This window comes from Mytilus edulis, chromosome 6 (assembly GCF_963676685.1).
Source record: "Mytilus edulis chromosome 6, xbMytEdul2.2, whole genome shotgun sequence".
NCBI lineage: Eukaryota > Metazoa > Mollusca > Bivalvia > Mytilida > Mytilidae > Mytilus > Mytilus edulis.
In genome coordinates this window covers 5,544,636-5,564,182 of record NC_092349.1, presented here as the reverse complement: position 1 = coordinate 5,564,182, position 19,547 = coordinate 5,544,636, and the positions used below count along the sequence as shown (strand labels likewise).

Here is a 19,547-nt window from a genome sequence, read left to right as displayed (position 1 = left end):
TTACTTACACAGTTTTAACCTGCAAATTGAATCATGTTCTAATCTTGTCAACGAATATTATTTGCCTGGATAATATACTTTCATTATGTCATTGATTCAACCCGACACAAAGTACCTCAAGAGTGACTAGTTTTGATATATCAGTTTTATAATGGAAACTCTTTATCAAATTTAACGATGAACTATTTTTCGTTCTCCATTGTCAATTTTCCTTTTTTGGATGGCGATGATCTTATGAGGCCGTCTTTGGGTGTGTAAGTTTCACAATCGTTCGCTAGTGTTTTGTTGATCTTTTTGATTTCAATGAAAGTTTTGTACATATTACTGGTTAATAATAAAGTCAGGGCTTTTGTCAGCACAAAACATGTGAAACCTTTTTCAAGTTCTTTTATAGATACAAAGATTTGGTTTGGAAGTCAAGCTGTCAATGCCAGTAGAAGCCTAGCTTATTTCAAACAAGATAATTCATACAAATTATCATGGGGATGTCGTTTATATAGATACCATACATTGAGATTCAATCAATTAAATCCAATTGATTCTTTGAAAAATCTTATTCTTAAAAGTTATCATTAAATATATCGCTCGGTACTAAAACATTAATGTTGTAATGAATAATTATGTATTGATTTACACGTTATTCGTCCCGTCTCGTCTATACTTTTATTTTGGCTTTGCACCAGTGTATTTTCTCAGACTGTTTATGACGTCAATATACTTAGATATAGGAAGATGTGGTGTGAGTGCCAAAGAGACAACTCTCCATACAAATAACAATTTAAAAAGTAAACCATTATAGGTTAAAGTACGGCCTTCAATGTTAAATGTGTCACGATTGATATTTTATACTACGAAAACACGATTTATTTATTAGTTTTAATTGACATTGAACTTGTTTTTTTTTTAAAGTAACTGCGACTAATTTCCTATTGATTTCGGTACTTTGTTTGGTTAAGCCTTTTGTTTATGGTTTGTGGTGCTAGTACTGGGAAACATGTCTTACACCGCAATACACTGTATATGCCTGTCTGAAATTCCTAGTCAGGAACTCATTGGTTTTCGTTGGTTCTTCTGTCTTTGTTTTTCGTTTAGTGGTTTATCAATAATCTTTTAATCGATTTTCTCTTTTGAATTGATTTACATTTTGTCGTGTTAAGATTTCATATGATAAGGGTTTTGCTTATTGTTGAAGGTGGTCCATATAGTTGATCACATCCAAGTCATTGGTCTCTGATGGATAGTTGTCTCGTTAGCAATCATAGCAGATATCTCCTTATTTTCATATAGCTCTTGTCAAAAAAGATGCCCTTAACACATTACAACTTCAAAAGATTATATTCAGTGACTAGTCATACACGAGGAAATGTTGTCACTTTTGAGACAGAGAGACCACTACAATCCATTGAATTTAGGCTGATGAATAAATCTGTGGTTCTCTTCTTGCACTCCGTCTTCCTCCACTAATAAAAGTTGACCGATTCGAAAGAGTCAAACAGTTGAAAGAGGCGTTTTACCAAGCAACCAATTAATCAATCAAATTCGAAAGGATTCCAATGAATTTAGGTTGACAAATAAAAGATGGAAACAAAAAAGAATCTAAGACTATATGCAACGATGAAGTACGTTATGGTCAAGAGTATAAAAAAAATCAATATTTCAGTGGTGCTAAGGAAATAGTTATTGTAAAAGAGGGACTTATAAAGCCTTACATTTAAAGAGAGTGAAATGTTGTTTATACAGTCCATGAAAAAGAAAGAAAGGCGCTTATACATGAAGAGCGAGAAAAACACTGCAACCACAGGTTTTCACTTAGAGTGAAAATATTCTGGTAAAAACAAATTTCCAACTAAAAAATGTCGTGTTGTGCATATACAATACGATCATTTTATTTTTTAAAGGGGAGGATGCTTTTTTGAAGACAAAATATTGATTTTCACCTGTCCCTATTTTCCTGTATGTTTGGCAAGAATACACATTTTCGGAATCTGTCTTTGACAATTTCAATCAGTCCCAATTCTTTCCAGGTGCATGGTGGACATTTGTTTTATCCCATCCTTCAACAGACATCTGCCGAATATCACAAATGGTCAACCAGTACCCTTCGATATAGTTTGCAAAAGAGATCCGACATTTGTCAAATATATGACTGGTAATCTATAGTACACACACATCAAGCTAGTGAGGTCTTCTTTATTAAAACTTTGACCTTATGGTCTACTGATTGAAACATCGACCTGAAGGACATTGTTTAATAAAAAAAAAGTTCATGTATGGTATTAGTAAATATAGGGTGTTTTAATAACAGTTAAAACAAATGGCCTAGTTATCGGTTACTTTCTCAATATATATGTTGACCATTGTTTAAGCGGGACTTTTGATTGGCAGATAACATTTAAAAGAAAAGGACAACACGAATTACTTAAAATGTCAACAAATGAACAAAACAACCCAACCACTAGTGACCAAACTTTACCGTGAATATAGACGAAATAAGAAACAGTCACAAATAACTGATTGTCCAGATAGCCTATATATATATATATTAAATGGAATGTCCACTAAATGTATAACATGGTTTTTGGTGACTTGTTGAAATAAAACACAACACATGTTAATTTTTCTGTTAAGACGTGTTCTAAAGAACGAATAACTCCGGTTTATAAATTCCGTTTATTCCCAAGATAAAAACATAAATGATTAAATGAACAAACTCAGAAAACATGTGCATTCGACATTTAACAGTCTGCAGATCTGGTCACCGAAAACTGCCGAGGTTTGTCGATTGTTTAGATGTGTAATCTATTTCGATGTTAATGTCTTCCCGGTGCATTTGGCTGTCACTATGACGGATCAATTGGAGGAATCCTGCTTCTACCATTGGATAATTTCTGTATAAAAAATATATTATTATGACGGATGTTATGCTAATTACAAATGTTTCGCATGTGTCTTTTTACAGTGTACATTGAATAGAAATATCATTTTAAGTAGGTTCGTTTACAACCAGGATGCAGAGCATAAAAACCTGACAAATTATAGTTTAAAATTGTTTATTTTGTAATAGGATTTTCATATCCCTTTCCATTAAATTAATTATTTATTAATTTATTATAATTGTTGTTTTACTGTAGTCAATATTGACCCTTCGAATCGCAAAACATTGCCTTTATAATCATGATAATCAAAGTTAAATGACTTTAAATTGAACAAAACCAAAGTATGTATTATAAGTAGATACATCGTGATATATATTCAAAACTTACCTTTTCTATCCTTGGAATTGAGGTATCAGTTTCAACACGTACTGTAAAATCACTACTGCTATGATGATACCTGAAATATTATAATACATAGTAATGATAAATAATAAATTTAAAAATAATGGATAATAATGAAAGATAAGACTTGTTTATATTGCTTTTTGTTGGCCAACTAATGAAACTATAAATGCGACAACGAATCACTCATAATCAGCATTTATTGAGATTAACCAAAAATAACCCAACAAAGAGGTTGTAAATATTTGTAAATAAAATCCTTTCGGGAACCCCATTTCAAAATATGTATTAAGCCAATATTTGCCATTCATCATTTAATACTGTGTTGTAAAGGGTATACAGAAAATATAACATAGGATTTTATAGTAAATACAAATTATTCCTGCGACGAGGCGTCAAGGCAAAAAAAAATCAGCCTTGTTTTAAAGGCTATTTTATGTTTATGTTTTTGCTTTGACGCCTCAAGACGTACTTTTCATTTTTGCTCTAACGCCTTACTGCCACGAGGCGTCAAGGCAAAAAAAAACCCTTTCAAGACGTCATAATTATTTGGACTACGAGTTCCGGTGTGAGAAAGGAAAAAAAAGGAGAATTCTAGCTTTACCAAAGATTCCATTCTGTCCAGCAAGTCCTCCCTGAAATCCGTTATATCTATTATCTGTGGTCGCCAGATATCCAGTTGATGATATACCATTATGTACGGGTACAGGATAATAATATGGCGTTCTTCTTCCGTACACACCGTTTCCATTATAACTCATCCCACCATTGTAACCATTGAAATAAGCATTACAGTATGGAAAGTTGCAGAGAAGTCCAAGTATGAGAATTTTGAAGATGGTAGTCATTGCCGATTCTATCACTGAAAATGAAAAAAAAAGAAACTTCATTATTGAGGGTCTGAATAAATAAAAAAAAATAAACAATAGAGACAAATAAAGAATAACTCATTGCGTTTACTACAGATCATCAGTGCCGCTTGAATAAAATAAAGTTAAAAGGGTCAAATAAGATGTGAAGTTTAATAGCATCGAGGACCCATGCATACTTCTAAAGGTTTGTCAAATACAGGGGTTCCTGAGATCATCCCCACCTTTTGGTTGGCTTATGTTGCTGTAGTTTTCTATGTTGTGTTTGCATTTGTGTACTGTTATAAATCGTCTTCTGCCGTTGCATTGTCAGTATGCATGTTTCTGACTTATGAGTATAAAAAATCCCAGTGGTATCTTTCGCCTCTCTTTTTTCTACACAACTGTTGCTTTGAATTTTAAAAATAACTTTATGGATACTATAGAAATGCTGGTTTTAATTTGATTTTCAAATTGAGCAAAAAATGTTAGTGAAACTTTAAGATTCTTTTTATGTAACTTCGCAAAATTGACTTATGTCTTGGGTAGTCTAAAAAACAATTAATTCAAATTAGTATAGGGAAGAAGAATCAATTGGTTTACTGAAAAAGATCCTTTTAAAGAGGCACTAGCTAAGAGATATATAAAAAAAATCTAAAGTATGATTTGTTTTTGTTCAATCAATAATGATAGTGAAATACATGTAGTCACATAATATGTCGCTTTTAACAGCCAAAATGGTTCAATTTTGTCAAATTAAGCTAAACAACATTGATAATGAATTATTCACTTGCAAGTGAATAATTCGATTCATTAAATCCATATTCATGTGAACTTCAATTTAACCCCTTTACTAGAGATGGACAACGCATGCATTGTACGTGTACATGTACTGGTTATTTTTAAAAAGGTAAAAAGGGAAAAAATGTCAACATTGAAAGTGAAACTTAGGTAAATCATTTGATGACTGAATCGATTCATAAAAAATCTTTCTCCTACAGGTAAAAACGATAAGAAACATATTTTAATCTATAGAATAAAATTAAACAGACCTATAAAAATACAATTGCACGTGTTGGCTTAGTCTATTTATATATATACACCACTGCTGGTGATCCGATGGATACATCTGTTGTAGATTTGTCACTGGCTCAGACTAAGTACGTCTGAGTCAGTGACAACTCTACAACAGATTAATCCATCGGATCACCAGCAATGATGGTGATACATGGCTTTGTACATTATGTATATACAACTCGTCTAAACATCAACCCAACAATGTTAGATCTGTTAATTTGCTTTCGCAAATTATTTGTTCTTCACTCGTATATATATTTATGTTTACATCGCTTATATGGTCATCTGAGGTTAACTCGATAGTTAATTAGATGGAGTCTAGACACACGAAACGAAACTACATATATATTTACCCTATGCTTAGTAAATTGTTTACTCTAGACCTTTGAAAGTTTGGATAAATGTTTTACATTGTTATAAATAAAATATGTGAATTTGAGTCAGATCGGTGACCATAAATTTGACAGCTAGTGCCACTTTAAAACTTTGTTTATATCATTAATCAATGAATAGGGTGACTGTCTATATATTCAGTTGAATTATTTTGTGATAAAATTTATTCTTAAGGTTTCCTAAGAAATAAGTCAATTTTGCGAAATATATACTACATGTATACCCCTTTATTCGTTTGTAAACACACTGACCTGGGTGGTTTGAGTCCTAACTTGATTCGCTGTTGTTGGTTTTTGTTTAGATAAAATTATCCTTGCTATTTATATTCTGTGACAATCCTGAATAACATAGAAATACCATAAAACCACAATTTCGTTTCCGATTTCCAAATTGTGACACATTCACTGCACCAAGTTTTACCTTTCCATTTTGTTCTTTTCCATTTAACTGAAGACGGAAAAGTAAACAAACATATATACATCCTATTTTTGTGTTAAAAAGGGGGGATACAGATTCCCAAATCCCCACTTTTCAATTTCCTCCCACGTTCCACTGTGTTTATGATGAGTTTATTCACAACCACTGGGTCGATGCCACTGCTGTTAGAGATTTATTTCCCCGAGGGTATCACCAGCCCAGTAGTCAGCACTTTAGTGCTGACATGAATTATCATTGATATGTTTATATTTATAAATTAACTGTTTACAAAAATTTAGAATTTTTGAAATACTAAGGCTTTTCTACCTCAGGCATAGATTATCTTAGCTGGATTTGGCAAAACTTTTAGGAATTTTGGTCCTCAATGCTCTTCAACTTCGTATTTTATTTGGCCTTTTTAACTTTTTTGGATTCGAGCGTCACTGATGAGTCTTTTGTAGACGAAACGCGCGTGTGGCGTATATACAAAATTTAGTCCTGGTATCTATGATGAGTAACTCAGTTTATTTACTTCTTTTTCCCCGATTGCCTATTTTTATCACCTACATCCCAGATCCACACTATTTAAGTGCCCGCGTCCCTATTTTAAAAACGAAGTTAAACCACATGGTCACAGCCGTGAAAAAGCCCGCTTGTATACTAGTATTAGTTTCAGTTTATATTTACATTATGTAGATCTTTTGTAAAGCCCAATTCTATGAATATGCTGCCAAGGGTATTTACTTACTACGTCTCTAAATAATCTCGGTTTTGAAGAAAAAAAGAAGAAGAAACAAACAAACAAACAAAAAACAAGATAAGAAAATTCCAGTCTGTAGAATGAAAAACAAATGCACGAATGTCCAAAAAAAAAAATCGAGGCACACAGAAAGAAAATAAAGCCGTAAGACCAAGATTCAAAGCTTATATTAGTAAAGGTGTTTGGAACTGTAAAGAAACCAACCCCAAAATGTCATTTTTTTTCTTTACGAAATTGCATTTTAATAAACGTATTACACTCGATGCAGTGGCAGAATCTATATTTCTCTAATTCTTCGTCAATTTATTCCTTTCTGCACCCGTTGTCTTTAGTGGATACATATTGCGATTTAAATTTGAAAATTTAACTGTCTTGAGTGGATAAATATTGTATTACACTCGATGCAGTGGTAGAATCTATATATATACGTTAAATAACAATTGGCTTAAAAAACAGATGCAAATATTTCTAACACATTCACGTGCTTGGAAATGATAAAAAAAAAAGTAACCAATATAAATTATCTTTGACTGATTGCTTTAATTTTTTGCTTAAATTGTATATTCAAGATAAGAGAAATAGTAAGTCCAATATGTCATTCGTCACAACTCGGTCGATTCCGTATAAAAGGAGAGTAGCGGATTCATCCGATGATTGCCGATTGTCCAATATGCAAATCCTGCAAAATATGTCGATTGATCATAACTGGTTGGTATATTTTGAATATGAGCAGAAATTTTGCCTTCCAACAGGCAACTTGTGGACACCGTTATTGGCTGTAATTAAGGGTTCTATTTTAAAGATAATAGGAAGATGGCACTCTTCCAACTAAATGCATCTGAATAAACATCCATATTTCGACTAGAAATGTATTTTTATTATGCATAGCTCGTTTTAATAAGAATTTTACTGGTGAAAAGAATCAGTTCTATACTTTTGACTAAGCAGTCAACCCTATTCGTTTTTTATTGAGTGTATCAAATTTGAACTCTTTAAATTTGTTTCAAGCTTAAAAAAGAACACAAAATATGTCGATGAACTGTAGAAATTATCAAAACACGGGTTGTACCATAGCGAACGGATAAATGATGATGATGTAAATTTTGTGTTAAACTCCGTTGGGAAATATCACATGTATAAAATTATCATACCAAGAGCATGCGAATTTGATACGTTGTCAGGTCTGCGAATATATACCACTTTTTAAATCTTTTATATGACCCAGCCTATATATATGATCGAACCCCCGATCTCACGAATCCAATGTGGACTCGCTAACATGAGACAACTAGGATATAACAGTTGGCTCAAACTACAACATTAACGGGCCATTTGTTTAGATAAAAATCGATAAAATTATGTTAGCTAGAAGATACAATTACATATCTTAGTATAGGACCAATCGATGATTGTAACTTCACTTTTGAATGACCACAATTGAAAAATTTAAGAAATACTATTTCTTGAATGATTTATTGATTGCCGATTGATAGACGTCCAGTGGCAAATATTGAAGCGTGTTCAGGGCGAGAACAAATTAACACTTAGTACAATAACTAGGTTCTCTTACTCGGATTGGAGATCGAGTTGTCTCATTGGCACTCATACCACATCTACCTAAATCTATCTGTAAGATAGGGTAAAAGTCGGTGAAATTTTGGACTGGCATGGGAAAGTGTGGGTATATTGGATAGGAAAGAAGCATAGCCTTGCAACAGGTTACATGTATCTACGGACCCCTCAAAAAGATGTTGCAAGGATTTTTAACTTTCAAATATCATAGCACTCTCTTTACACGAGGCATCGTCTTTTAAAAAAACAACGTTCCCATTCTGACGGAAACGTGATTGTGGAAAGTACTTCCCGCACAGCTAAACGGATACCTACCATGCACTTCGGGGGGGGGGGGGGGGGGGGGGGGGGGTACACTGAGCCGATCGGAGAAAGACCAATGGTGACCATATTTCTATTTCCCATTCATCTTTCGGGTTTCATGAATGAACATAACATATTCTTTCATTATATATGAAGAATGGTAAAAAAAAAATAACATTCATATTTTTCAATGCATTAGAATTTCATTGAAAATGAGTTTTTTTTATAAGTACACTGAGCCGATCGGAGAAAGACCAATGGTGACCAGTGGCGGATCCAGGGGGGGGGGGGGTCCGGGGGTGCGCACCCCCCCTTTATTTTTGCCGATCAATGCATTTGTATCGGGACATATGTTTTGCACCCCCCCCCCCTTTGCCCTGGGTTAGCACCCCTTAGCACCCCCCCTTTCGAAAATTCCTGCATCCGCGCCTGGGTGATCATATTTCTATTTCCCATTCATCTTTCGGGTTTCATGAATGAACATAACATATTCTTTCATTATATATGAAGAATGGTAAAAAAAAAATAACATTCATATTTATCAATGCATTAGAATTTCATTGAAAATGAGTTTTTTTTTATAAGCAATCAGAGTTATGTCCTTCATTTTAAAATCGTATTATTAGAAAAAGAAAGGCACATTTACATGTACATTTTTACAGCTATGCATCTAATTAATTCTACTTTTTTCTAGTTCGAATGACATTTCAAGCCCAAAGTAATGATTATGTCATTTCCATTTGATAATTTTGCCAGGAGATACGTTTAACAAGTCATGTTTCCCGGTGCAGTTTCCGATCACTAGAGACCAGTATCAATTACGTCACTGACCACATTTCCTGTACAGAATTATAAATACAGAGTCGTAGACGGTTTCGATCTCAAACACTCAGTACCCAAAGCAAGCCAAAGGTAGCCAAAAGTCACCAAAGGTAATGTATTATGTAAACGACGCAATGTTCTGTTTATTGGTATGAAATTAATTTCATTTTTTCATATAGGGTTAAACGCCTTTTTAAATGAATTTATAGGTTATAAACTAGACCAATTCACTCTAAAACAAATATATGATATATTTGTAAGTTACTTGGTACAATTCAATAATAATAATAAAGAGCAAATGGGAAACTTTATCTTAAATATTTTCTAGTGTTGGTTTTAATAAATGTACAATTCCCGACTGAGCGTTTATTGAAGTAGAAACGTCAGGTTTGTGGATTTTCGTCAAAATTTATGTTCGGACTCATTGTTTTTTTCCCTACGATTTAGGGTAAAATATTTTGACCTAAAAAAAAGAGCTTATAAAAGGTCATTTACCAATATTTAATTAGATTAAGAATTTCCTTTTCTTACGATTTAAGACACAAATGTGCCAATATCAAAAGGTAAAAGTCAGAATCGGCCCTTTCCCGCCATTTAAACATTTTAAGCTTATATTGTTCCTTGACTAATTCTTTTCAAATTTATAGTTAAGTGTATCAATTCTAAATTCTTGATTTTTTTTTCTAATTTCAAATGACCACATCCTTAACTTTGGGAACACTATATCATTATGTATGTTCCTGCTTTGGTCAATTTAAAATTCAGCTTAGTCATTGTTTTCTTAATTTGTAATTGCAGATATCTCCAAACAACACACTACAGTCTTTCAACTTATAATAACCCAAAGACAACATGGTCAAAACGCAAGCTATTCTTATACTCCTGTGCGTTGCCATGGCATATGGCGCTAACTATGGAAATGGCTTCAACTACGGAAATAACTATCAATACACCGGAAGCTACGTCGGTTCTCTCAACACTGGAACATTTAACAGAAATGCCAACAGTTATAGTAACTATGGTGGATATAATAGATATACACCAGGTGGATATAGCCAAGGATATAATAAATACGCATCAGGTGTTTATAACCAAATGATAGTACCACACCCTTATCCACTTCCGGTTCCGATTGCATCTCACGCAGGGAATCATGGGAATAGAGTTCTTGTCGTGAGAGATCAAGGCGTTCAAAACAATGGTTTTCTTGGTTTGGGAGGCAATGGCATATTCGGTAAGACACTACGTTTTGTATATACACAGTACCACATAAGCTTCATACGTCATGACCCTTAATGGAAAATCGCTCTATTCGTTTCAAAGTTACTCGACATTAAATTTAAAAAAATGAGGCCAAATATACATAAATATCGAGTTAATTTGAATATCAGGTGTCATTTTTACAAATATATTCTTGAGTTGTTCATAAACTTTTTACACGAAAAAAAAGGGTTTCCAAAGAACATTTTTCTTCTGCCTTATTGTAAATTTCTCAATTTATATCTAAATGTATGTTATAATTATATACCATTCCCCTACAATGAACATAGATGGCGATCTTTTACAGGTTTTGTAGTTACTATCCTGATCTTACAGTACATTATGCAACTACTAACCAACACTCAGAACCAAACACAAGGATAAAAAAGTAAGGCTCTTATTTTATTTTAATTTGCTTTATGCGACATTCCTTCTTAATATTATTTGAAAATGAGATTACAGCTATTGTCAAATTTGGTCGCGTTTTACATAGGCTTGATATTTCTGATGAAGTGTGACGTTATATCTGACATAGCTACTTATTCAAACAAGAAAATATAACCTTTTATAAATTCCGTGCTTTCGAAGCACTTTTCTGGATTTATCTTCATCAGGAGCGCTGAAAGTCGGACATTAATTAAAAGATAAATGACGATCTATGTAGAGTTGAAATCTTGATGAGCTATAAAACTAAAATTGACATAAACGACAAAGCCAAATCTACATATTAAGTTTATCAAAGGTTTCTCAGTAAAGAGAGCTAAGAGAACGACCATTTAATTTTTAAAAAGGTGGTATGTTTTTTAAGTGTTCAATTTTGAAAAACAAATATGATTATTTGAAGTGAAATGGTCGTTCCCTCAAGCTTACTTGACCATTTCACTTCAAATAATCATATTTGTTTTTCAAAACTGAACACTTCAAAAACATACCACCTTTTTTAAAATTATATGCAAGAAATAAGAATTTTCATCTTGTTTGTTCATCCCATGTTCGGAATCATAAAATTAGAAATCGTTCAATAAATCAAATCTCTCGATACTTGTATACGACGGATGTCATTGGTGGTGCAGCTTCTTGTTACCCTACCGGAGCAATTGAGTTCAATACCGCCCTCGATGTTTGGTGGGGTTTGTGTTGCCGAATTTTGAGCTTTCCACGTAATGTTTTCATTGTCCTTCAATACACTATTATAATGACGAGTAAGCACTATACATGTGTTATTTTATAAGAATATTCGTTTTGAACTTAAATAATTTATAAATATTTTCTATTTTCAGGTTCAAGAACATCTGTTGACAAGAAGAAACTTAGTAATATATACGTTTGAATAAAATGGTTATAGAATATAAACACCACGTGTTCTGTTATTGCTATTGATTCTGAAGGTACTCTAATTGTTTTCTTTTTAAAGTAGGGACATCGGTGGCCAAGTGGTCTATACAGCTAAACTTCTTTATAATTACTAGCATGTATAAACACTGAGGTTATGATTTCGACTCCAATCTTTTTTGACTAGGTTTGTCAGTTCTCTAGGGTTGTCATTTCTCATACCAAAGGTCATTGACTGTCAACCGGGTACTCCGGCTGCCACTAACGGTTTCCTACCCAAAGGCATAGATAATCTAAGCAGTATTTTGCACAATGTCTTCTATGTTTTTGATTTTTAAGTATCCGTTAACTTCGTATTTGAATTTGCCTTCCAACTGTTTTCAATTGATTCGAGCGCCACTGATGAGTCTTTTTAGACAAAAATCGTCGTGGTTAAGAAAAGTAACTCTTTGTATCAATAAGATGTGTTTAATCATAGAGGCACTGAGTTGGATTTACATAATAGGGAATAAAGTACAAAAAAATTCAGAACACAGGTTAAGAAAAAAAGAAAAAAAAATATACCAAAAAATAAAGATTAGAAAATAAATTGTTACTAAAATATAAAGAATTATAGAAAATAAAATGGTCAGAATATTATAAGAATTTAAAAAAAATGACAATACTCAGCTAGCTGAGTTAACCTTCTTCTTTTGTTCAAGCTATATGAAATATCGAAATATAGTTAAGTGTCAGATTTCATACATTTCAACTTAATTGTTCTACCTTAAAACATACCAACAAGCAACCTTTTCCAGCGAATCATCCTTACCATTCATAGAAATGTCACACTATCCCTCCTCCCCGGTGCAAACAACATCATGTAATTTCAAATTTGTTTGAATTTGAGAAATTCAGTTGGCGTAGGCGACAACAGGTTATCGTACAGCTTACAAAAACGAGCAAAATTTCCTCTGTGAAGTAACATACATGTATAATATAAAAGGCTAAGACATGCCAAATGAAAAAAAAAATCAAACCAGTTAACAAGAAAACAAGCGGCATTATTTCAGATATACAATTAACGAAATCTAAATATGACAGACAGCAACCACCAACAACCACTGGAATATAAGCTCATGGGATTAGTTGGTTACATAACTGGCGTAGCAGAGTTGCTCACTTTACAGACCAGAAGAGTAGAGTAGCAGCAAAAATCAAATTGAAAGAGCTTGACTCGACATATCGACATGAAACATATCCAAAATTTAACAAAAAATACAAAAGCAGACCGTACTTTGACCTATAATGGTTTCTCTTTTACAAATTGTGACTTGGATGAAGAGTTTTCTCATTGTTACTCATTCCACATCTTTTTATATCAAAGTTTTGATATGAGCGTACTTATGAACTGAAACAAAAACACTCAAACAACAATTTAAATGAAATCCAAGGATGTATAAGAACTGCGAGGAGCTACATTGTATATGACCTAAAAGGGCGTAAAGGGAATGGCCAATACCAATTAAAATCAACTTTGCCTGAGTGGGTTTGAACCCGAGTTTGATAACTTCCAAATCCTTCAAGCAAAGTTGATATTTCAAGTCAGGAGCCTGTAATTCAGTGGTGGTCATTTGTTGCTGCATATCATATTTGTTTTTTTATTTATTGTTTTGTTTATAAATCAGGTTCTTAATTGTTTAACAATGTTTATCTCTGGACATTCTAAAGCACACTAATACTCAGTATGAGTTTTGCTCATTGTTGAAGGCCTGGTGTCACGAAAGTTGTTGATATCATATCTTCAAACGAAATAATTCAAACATATAATAGCTGCCTCACAATCAGAGAATATTTTTGTTATAGTTAATGGTCAACAGACGAAGGACTCCAAGTGATCACAAATACAAGAGCTAATAGATGGGTCTTTAATCAATCATACACCATTTGTCCTCATAGATGTTGATATTCTCTAAGACAGTGGGAAATCTAGTGACAAAATATTACTCCCCCTTCGAGCACTGATAACTAGATTTTCTCTTTGTTTGTACCGTTTAACGAAGGACGCTGTCAATCATGAATTTACAAGAAAACGTTCTGGTAAATGGCAATACTAGAATAAGTTGAAACATAGAAACAAAAGTTCCATTTGATGTTATCATTTCCATCCTTAAATAGCAAACGATGAGTACAGCAGGCTATTGAAACTTAAAATTGGTTCAAATAAACACGTGATAAGAAAAGACAGGTGTACTTGAAAACGTTAATGTGACAAATAAGTATATAAGGGTAATTGCAACATGCTCAATACTTTGTGGAACACTACGAAAATTGGTGACCCAAAAATAACTGTATTTTTTTTTACGTACATGAGATTTTTCAATATTTCAATCAATATGCAGCAAAAAGGTATTCCCCGAACACAAATAAGACAATGTTTTACTATCATACGGATAAAAAGGTAAGGTCAGATTGACCTTTCTTTGAATTATGACACCTCAGCATATTCAGTTTAGTCAACCTAAGTTTTACGGCAAACAAGTTATGCACAGGACACAAATCAGACAAGTTTTACTGTCATAAGAATCAGAGGTCAGAGACAAGGTCAAAATAATCTGACAATACCTTACTTAAATAGCGGTAAATGTCAAAGTCAAGGTCAGAGTGACATTACTTTGGTATATATATGACTCGTGCCAATGATGCATCTGCATAACAGCATAATTAAGTTCAATGGTTCGAAAGTAATGCGCCGGACAGGAAGCTGGACGGACAGACGAACAGACAATATGATTCTGTAAAACCCCTAAACATTTTTGGGAGTAGGATATTGAAAGAATTGAGAATAAAATTCAATGAAATTACAGAAATTAAGACTCCTAATCCCGACTTTAATATATATCAAAAAATGTACTCCACTTCCTGTCGATGCATAATTCTTTATTTTTATCAGTCAATAGATATAAGAGATGCGATATGAGTGCCGATAGGACAACTCTACATCCAAGGCATAATTTGTAAAAGTAAACCATTATAGGTCAAAGTACGGTCTTCAACACGGAGCCTTGGCTCACACCAAACAGTAAGCTATAAAATTGCATTGAGTGGGTTGCCACATTTTCAATTGGACTTTCGAATATGTTTTTGAATAGGAAACATATACAGTACGTTACAAACAAACACGTAACTCATACATCTTTATTTATCAACAAGGATTGCTAGTATGAGGGCCCAGGAAGGATTTATAGAAGGAAAAATAAAGTTAAAAAATAAAGAAGTATTAAAAAGGACAAGATATAAAGTTAGAATAACAATGGACAAAGAATAATAAATGCAGAAAAATTACCTATACTTTAAAATTGTGATAATTTTAAAGACCTGAAAACCACCCACACAGGTACCTTAGTTAAGCACAGCCCCTCTAAAATGACTAAAAATCTGATGACTTTATCATACTATTAATATATTGTGAAGTTGTAAATATGACATACACTGCGAATGCTCCGGATGAGCCCTATATATAACATTGCACCCAATGACAATTTCCAATACATTGTACATGAATGCAAACTTCCTTTGACGTGTAAAATGTAGTTATAAAATTCAGCCAATCAAAAACAGCGTCTTACAAGTCCAGTCGACCAACTTTTTATTGGTACATTTTTATAGCAAGATCTAATGAGATCAAAATTCATACCTTCCTGTATTCTGAGAGGATTATATCTGTCAAATCTGTGCCCGTTAGCTTGTTTTGGTTAATGTCATAATCTAAAATATATTTTATAAATATAAACGTGAAAAACTTCCTATTTAAAATCAATGTAAACTTATGACGTCGAGGTACCCAAGTTGCACCTGTTTTTACAGGTTTTTTTTACCTACGTTTATATACGACCCAGAAGATGTATCCTTATTTATTTTAAAGTTCCCTCAATTTATTTTTTAATCAATATTGAATCATGGGAAAATGGGTTTGAGACCTCCAAACGATCCATGATTCTGTTATGAGGAATTTACCCAAATTGCATCCATGCTTCGCATCCGTAAAAATCTGATAGCTGATGTTTTGTTTCATTTAAACAAACATTTTGAATAATCTGGCAATAGTTTGTGCTCACTATTAGTTGTTTTAAGAAATTTATGCCATAAGCAGACCCCACCCTTAAGCATGTTTAAATTGATCACTTTCAAAAGTTGACTTTTTGCAAAGTTTCCGTAGATATGACTTTTCCGATGAATTGTTTCATCTGTTGATATTTTGTGTACATTTAGATATATTTAGCTACGTTGAAAGATATGCCTATAATGTCAAATCTTAAAAAAAGAATTTTAAGTAAAAGTGTAAGATTTCCAGCTGCTGTTTTGCTAGATTGGCGCAATCTTGGTACTAGTCGTTAAACACGTCTATGAGAAAATGGACTGTGGACTTTTTGCATTATGGGATCATTAATATAAACGATTGATGATGTTGTTTCATGTCCGGGTACTTGTATTTTCTTTCAATTTATACATATGTAAAAATTATATCACTTGTAAATTCTCATTTTTAATATAGAACGTAAAAAAAGAGTCATGTTCTTGTTTGTTGTTTTTTGTTGTTGTTGTTATTTTTTTGTGTGTGTGTGTTATTTTTACTTATGAACAACTTTGTACACTTATCAATCTAATTAAAAGGAATTGGGAATTTAAAGAAAAGTTAATATAGTTCCTTGCATCATCTACTGTGTGTACATTTCAAAGTCAAATGTAAGAAACCTCTACAAGAATGAGGGCCCTCATGGGGTTTTTGATTATGTGATTACTTGGCCGTTTTTTTAGTGATTATTTGATTATTAAGCCAAATATTTCATGATTATTTGATTACCTAGGACTGTATTTTTTGTTTATGATTATTTGATTACTAAAGATAAGCAAATATTTAATGATTATGTGATTATATTGGCAAAAAAATGGTGATTATGTGATTACTAGGACCCCCCCCCCCCCCCCATGAGGGGCCTCAAGAATTCAAATATGGAAATAAATTTAAGGAGACTGACCGAAAAACATAATATTACGAATGTTATCATGACTTACCTAACTTGTTTTAATGACTTATCTTATCTTACTCTAAGCTTACTTGTTTTAAAGACTTAGCTTGCTCGTTTAAACAATATATAGCTAACTCGTTTAAACAACGTTAGTTAACTCGTTATTATTAATACGACTTAGCTTGCTCGTTTAAACTACTTAGTTGACTCGTTATTACGTCTTAGCTAACTCGTTATAACAACTTAGTGTTTCAACAAGTAAGTTCAGTTATCCTCTTTTATGCAGATTGTTTCCATGTGTGTTTGTTCTTTTTATCTTTGGTGTTGAGGCAAATAATGTGTTGTTCCCTAATTAATTGAACTATGGCATGCCTATATAGCGTCTGTACTATTAAATCATAGCTCGCCTAGCGTTTGTACCATCAAGGTCACAAATCGCATAGCCTCTAGGCGATTAAATCACAGCTCCCCTTGAGTCTCGACAATTAAATCATAGGTCGCTTAGTGTCTGGACGATTGGATCACATCTTGCCTAGTATCTGTGCGTTTAAACAACATTCGTCTAGCCTCTGGGCAATAAAACCACATCTCAATAGCGTCTGGTGCTCTTTTAACAAAACAATCTTACGACAAAAATAGATCGCAAGTTATACTTAGATTTTTTTTGTGAAATGAGGCACTAGACAATGAAATCCCATCTTGCCTAGAGTCTAGACGTTTAATAGCTTGACAGTTTTGATATGCACTTTTCTCTTGTTGATATCACATGATGTTCTATTATAGATTTGATTTATTGTGTTTTTGGTTTGCTGTCACAGTGCTGTAACTTTTTCATCACAGCTTCCGATTATAAGACGCAATCATGAATTCTGTCTTTTCGACTCTTTTGTGGCAATGTTGACGCATTTTTTTGCAAAGTATGATTTTTACTAATACATTTGTACCTTGGTTTCCTTTTGTTGTGTTGCTGTTGTTGTTGCTGAATAATAGCATTCTGAAATGTTTAGTTTTTTTTTTTTTTTTATAAATAACAAAAATATTTGAAATGCGATTTTCATAACACATCATAGATGGATGCAGGACCAATTTCACTTCAATCTATTTTCTCTTGACGTCCTTTTTATTAGCTCACCTGGCCCGAAGGGCCAAGTGAGCTTTTCCCATCACTTTGCGTCCGGCGTCCGTCGTCGTCGTCGTCGTCCGTCGTCTGTCGTCCGTCGTCTGTCGTCCGTCGTCGTTAACTTTTACAAAAATCTTCTCCTCTGAAACTACTGGGCCAAATTGAACCAAACTTGGCCACAATCATCATTGGGGTATTTAGTTTAAAAAATGTGTGGCGTGACCCGGTCAACCAACCAAGATGGCCGCCACGGCTAAAAATAGAACATAGGGGTAAAATGCAGTTTTTGGCTTATAACTCAAAAACCAAAGCATTTAGAGGAAATCTGACATGGGGTAAATATGTTTATCAGGTCAAGATCTATCTGCCCTGAAATTTTCAGATGAATCGGTCAACCCGTTGTTGGGTTGCTGCCCCTGAATTGGTCATTTTGAGGAAATTTTGCTGTTTTTGGTTATTATCTTGAATATTATTATAGATAGAGATAAACTGTAAAGAGCAATGATGTTTGGCAAAGTTAGATTTACAAATAAGTCAACATGACCGAAATGGTCAGTTGATCCCTTTAGGAGTTATTGCCCTTTATAGTCAATTTTTAACCATTTTTCATAAATCTAAGTAATCTTTTACAAAAATCTTCTCCTCTGAAACTATTGGGCCAAATTAATCCAAACTTGGCCACAATCATCTTTGGGGTATCTAGTTAAAAAAATGTGTGGCTTGACCCGTCAAACCAACCAAGATGGCCGCCACGGCTAAAAATAGAACATAGGGGTAAAATGCAGTTTTTGGCTTATAACTCAAAAACCAAAGCATTTAGAGGAAATCTGATGTGGGGTAAAAATGTTTATCAGGTCAAGATCTATCTGCCCTGAAATTTTCAGATGAATCGGTCAACCCGTTGTTGAGTTGCTGACCCTGTTTTTTTTGCCGTTTTTGGTTATTATCTTGAATATTATTATAGATAGAGATAAACTGTAAACAGCAATAATGTTCATCAAAGTTAGATTTACAAAAAGTCAACATGACCGAAATGGTCAGTTGACCCCTTAAGGAGTTATTGCCCTTTATAGTCAATTTTTAACCATTTTTCATAAATCTAAGTAATCTTTTACAAAAATCTTCTCCTCTGAAACTAATGGGCCAAATTAATCCAAAGTTGGCCACAATCATCTTTGGGGTATGTAGTTTAAAAAATGTGTGGCGTGACCCGGTCAACAAACCAAGATGGCCGCCACGGCTAAAAATAGAACATAGGGGTAAAATGCAGTTTTTGGCTTATAACTCAAAAACCAAAGCATTTAGAGGAAATCTGACATGGGGTAAATATGTTTATCAGGTCAAAATCTATCTGCC

The 19,547-nt window shown here is 33.4% G+C and overlaps 2 long non-coding RNA genes across 2 annotated transcripts; one reads left to right on the top strand and one right to left on the bottom strand.

The window, feature by feature from the left end:
- Positions 1–2,656: 2,656 nt before the first annotated feature.
- Positions 2,657–6,024, bottom strand: LOC139525962 (uncharacterized). Its single transcript, XR_011665066.1, has 4 exons — positions 5,848–6,024; positions 3,883–4,140; positions 3,264–3,333; positions 2,657–2,888 (listed from the first exon to the last, which is right to left on the bottom strand). It is a non-coding gene; the product is annotated as an uncharacterized lncRNA (long non-coding RNA).
- Positions 6,025–9,327: 3,303 nt separating this feature from the next.
- On the top strand, positions 9,328–11,118 carry LOC139525961 (uncharacterized). Its single transcript, XR_011665065.1, has 3 exons — positions 9,328–9,580; positions 10,269–10,704; positions 11,038–11,118. It is a non-coding gene; the product is annotated as an uncharacterized lncRNA (long non-coding RNA).
- Positions 11,119–19,547: the final 8,429 nt, after the last annotated feature.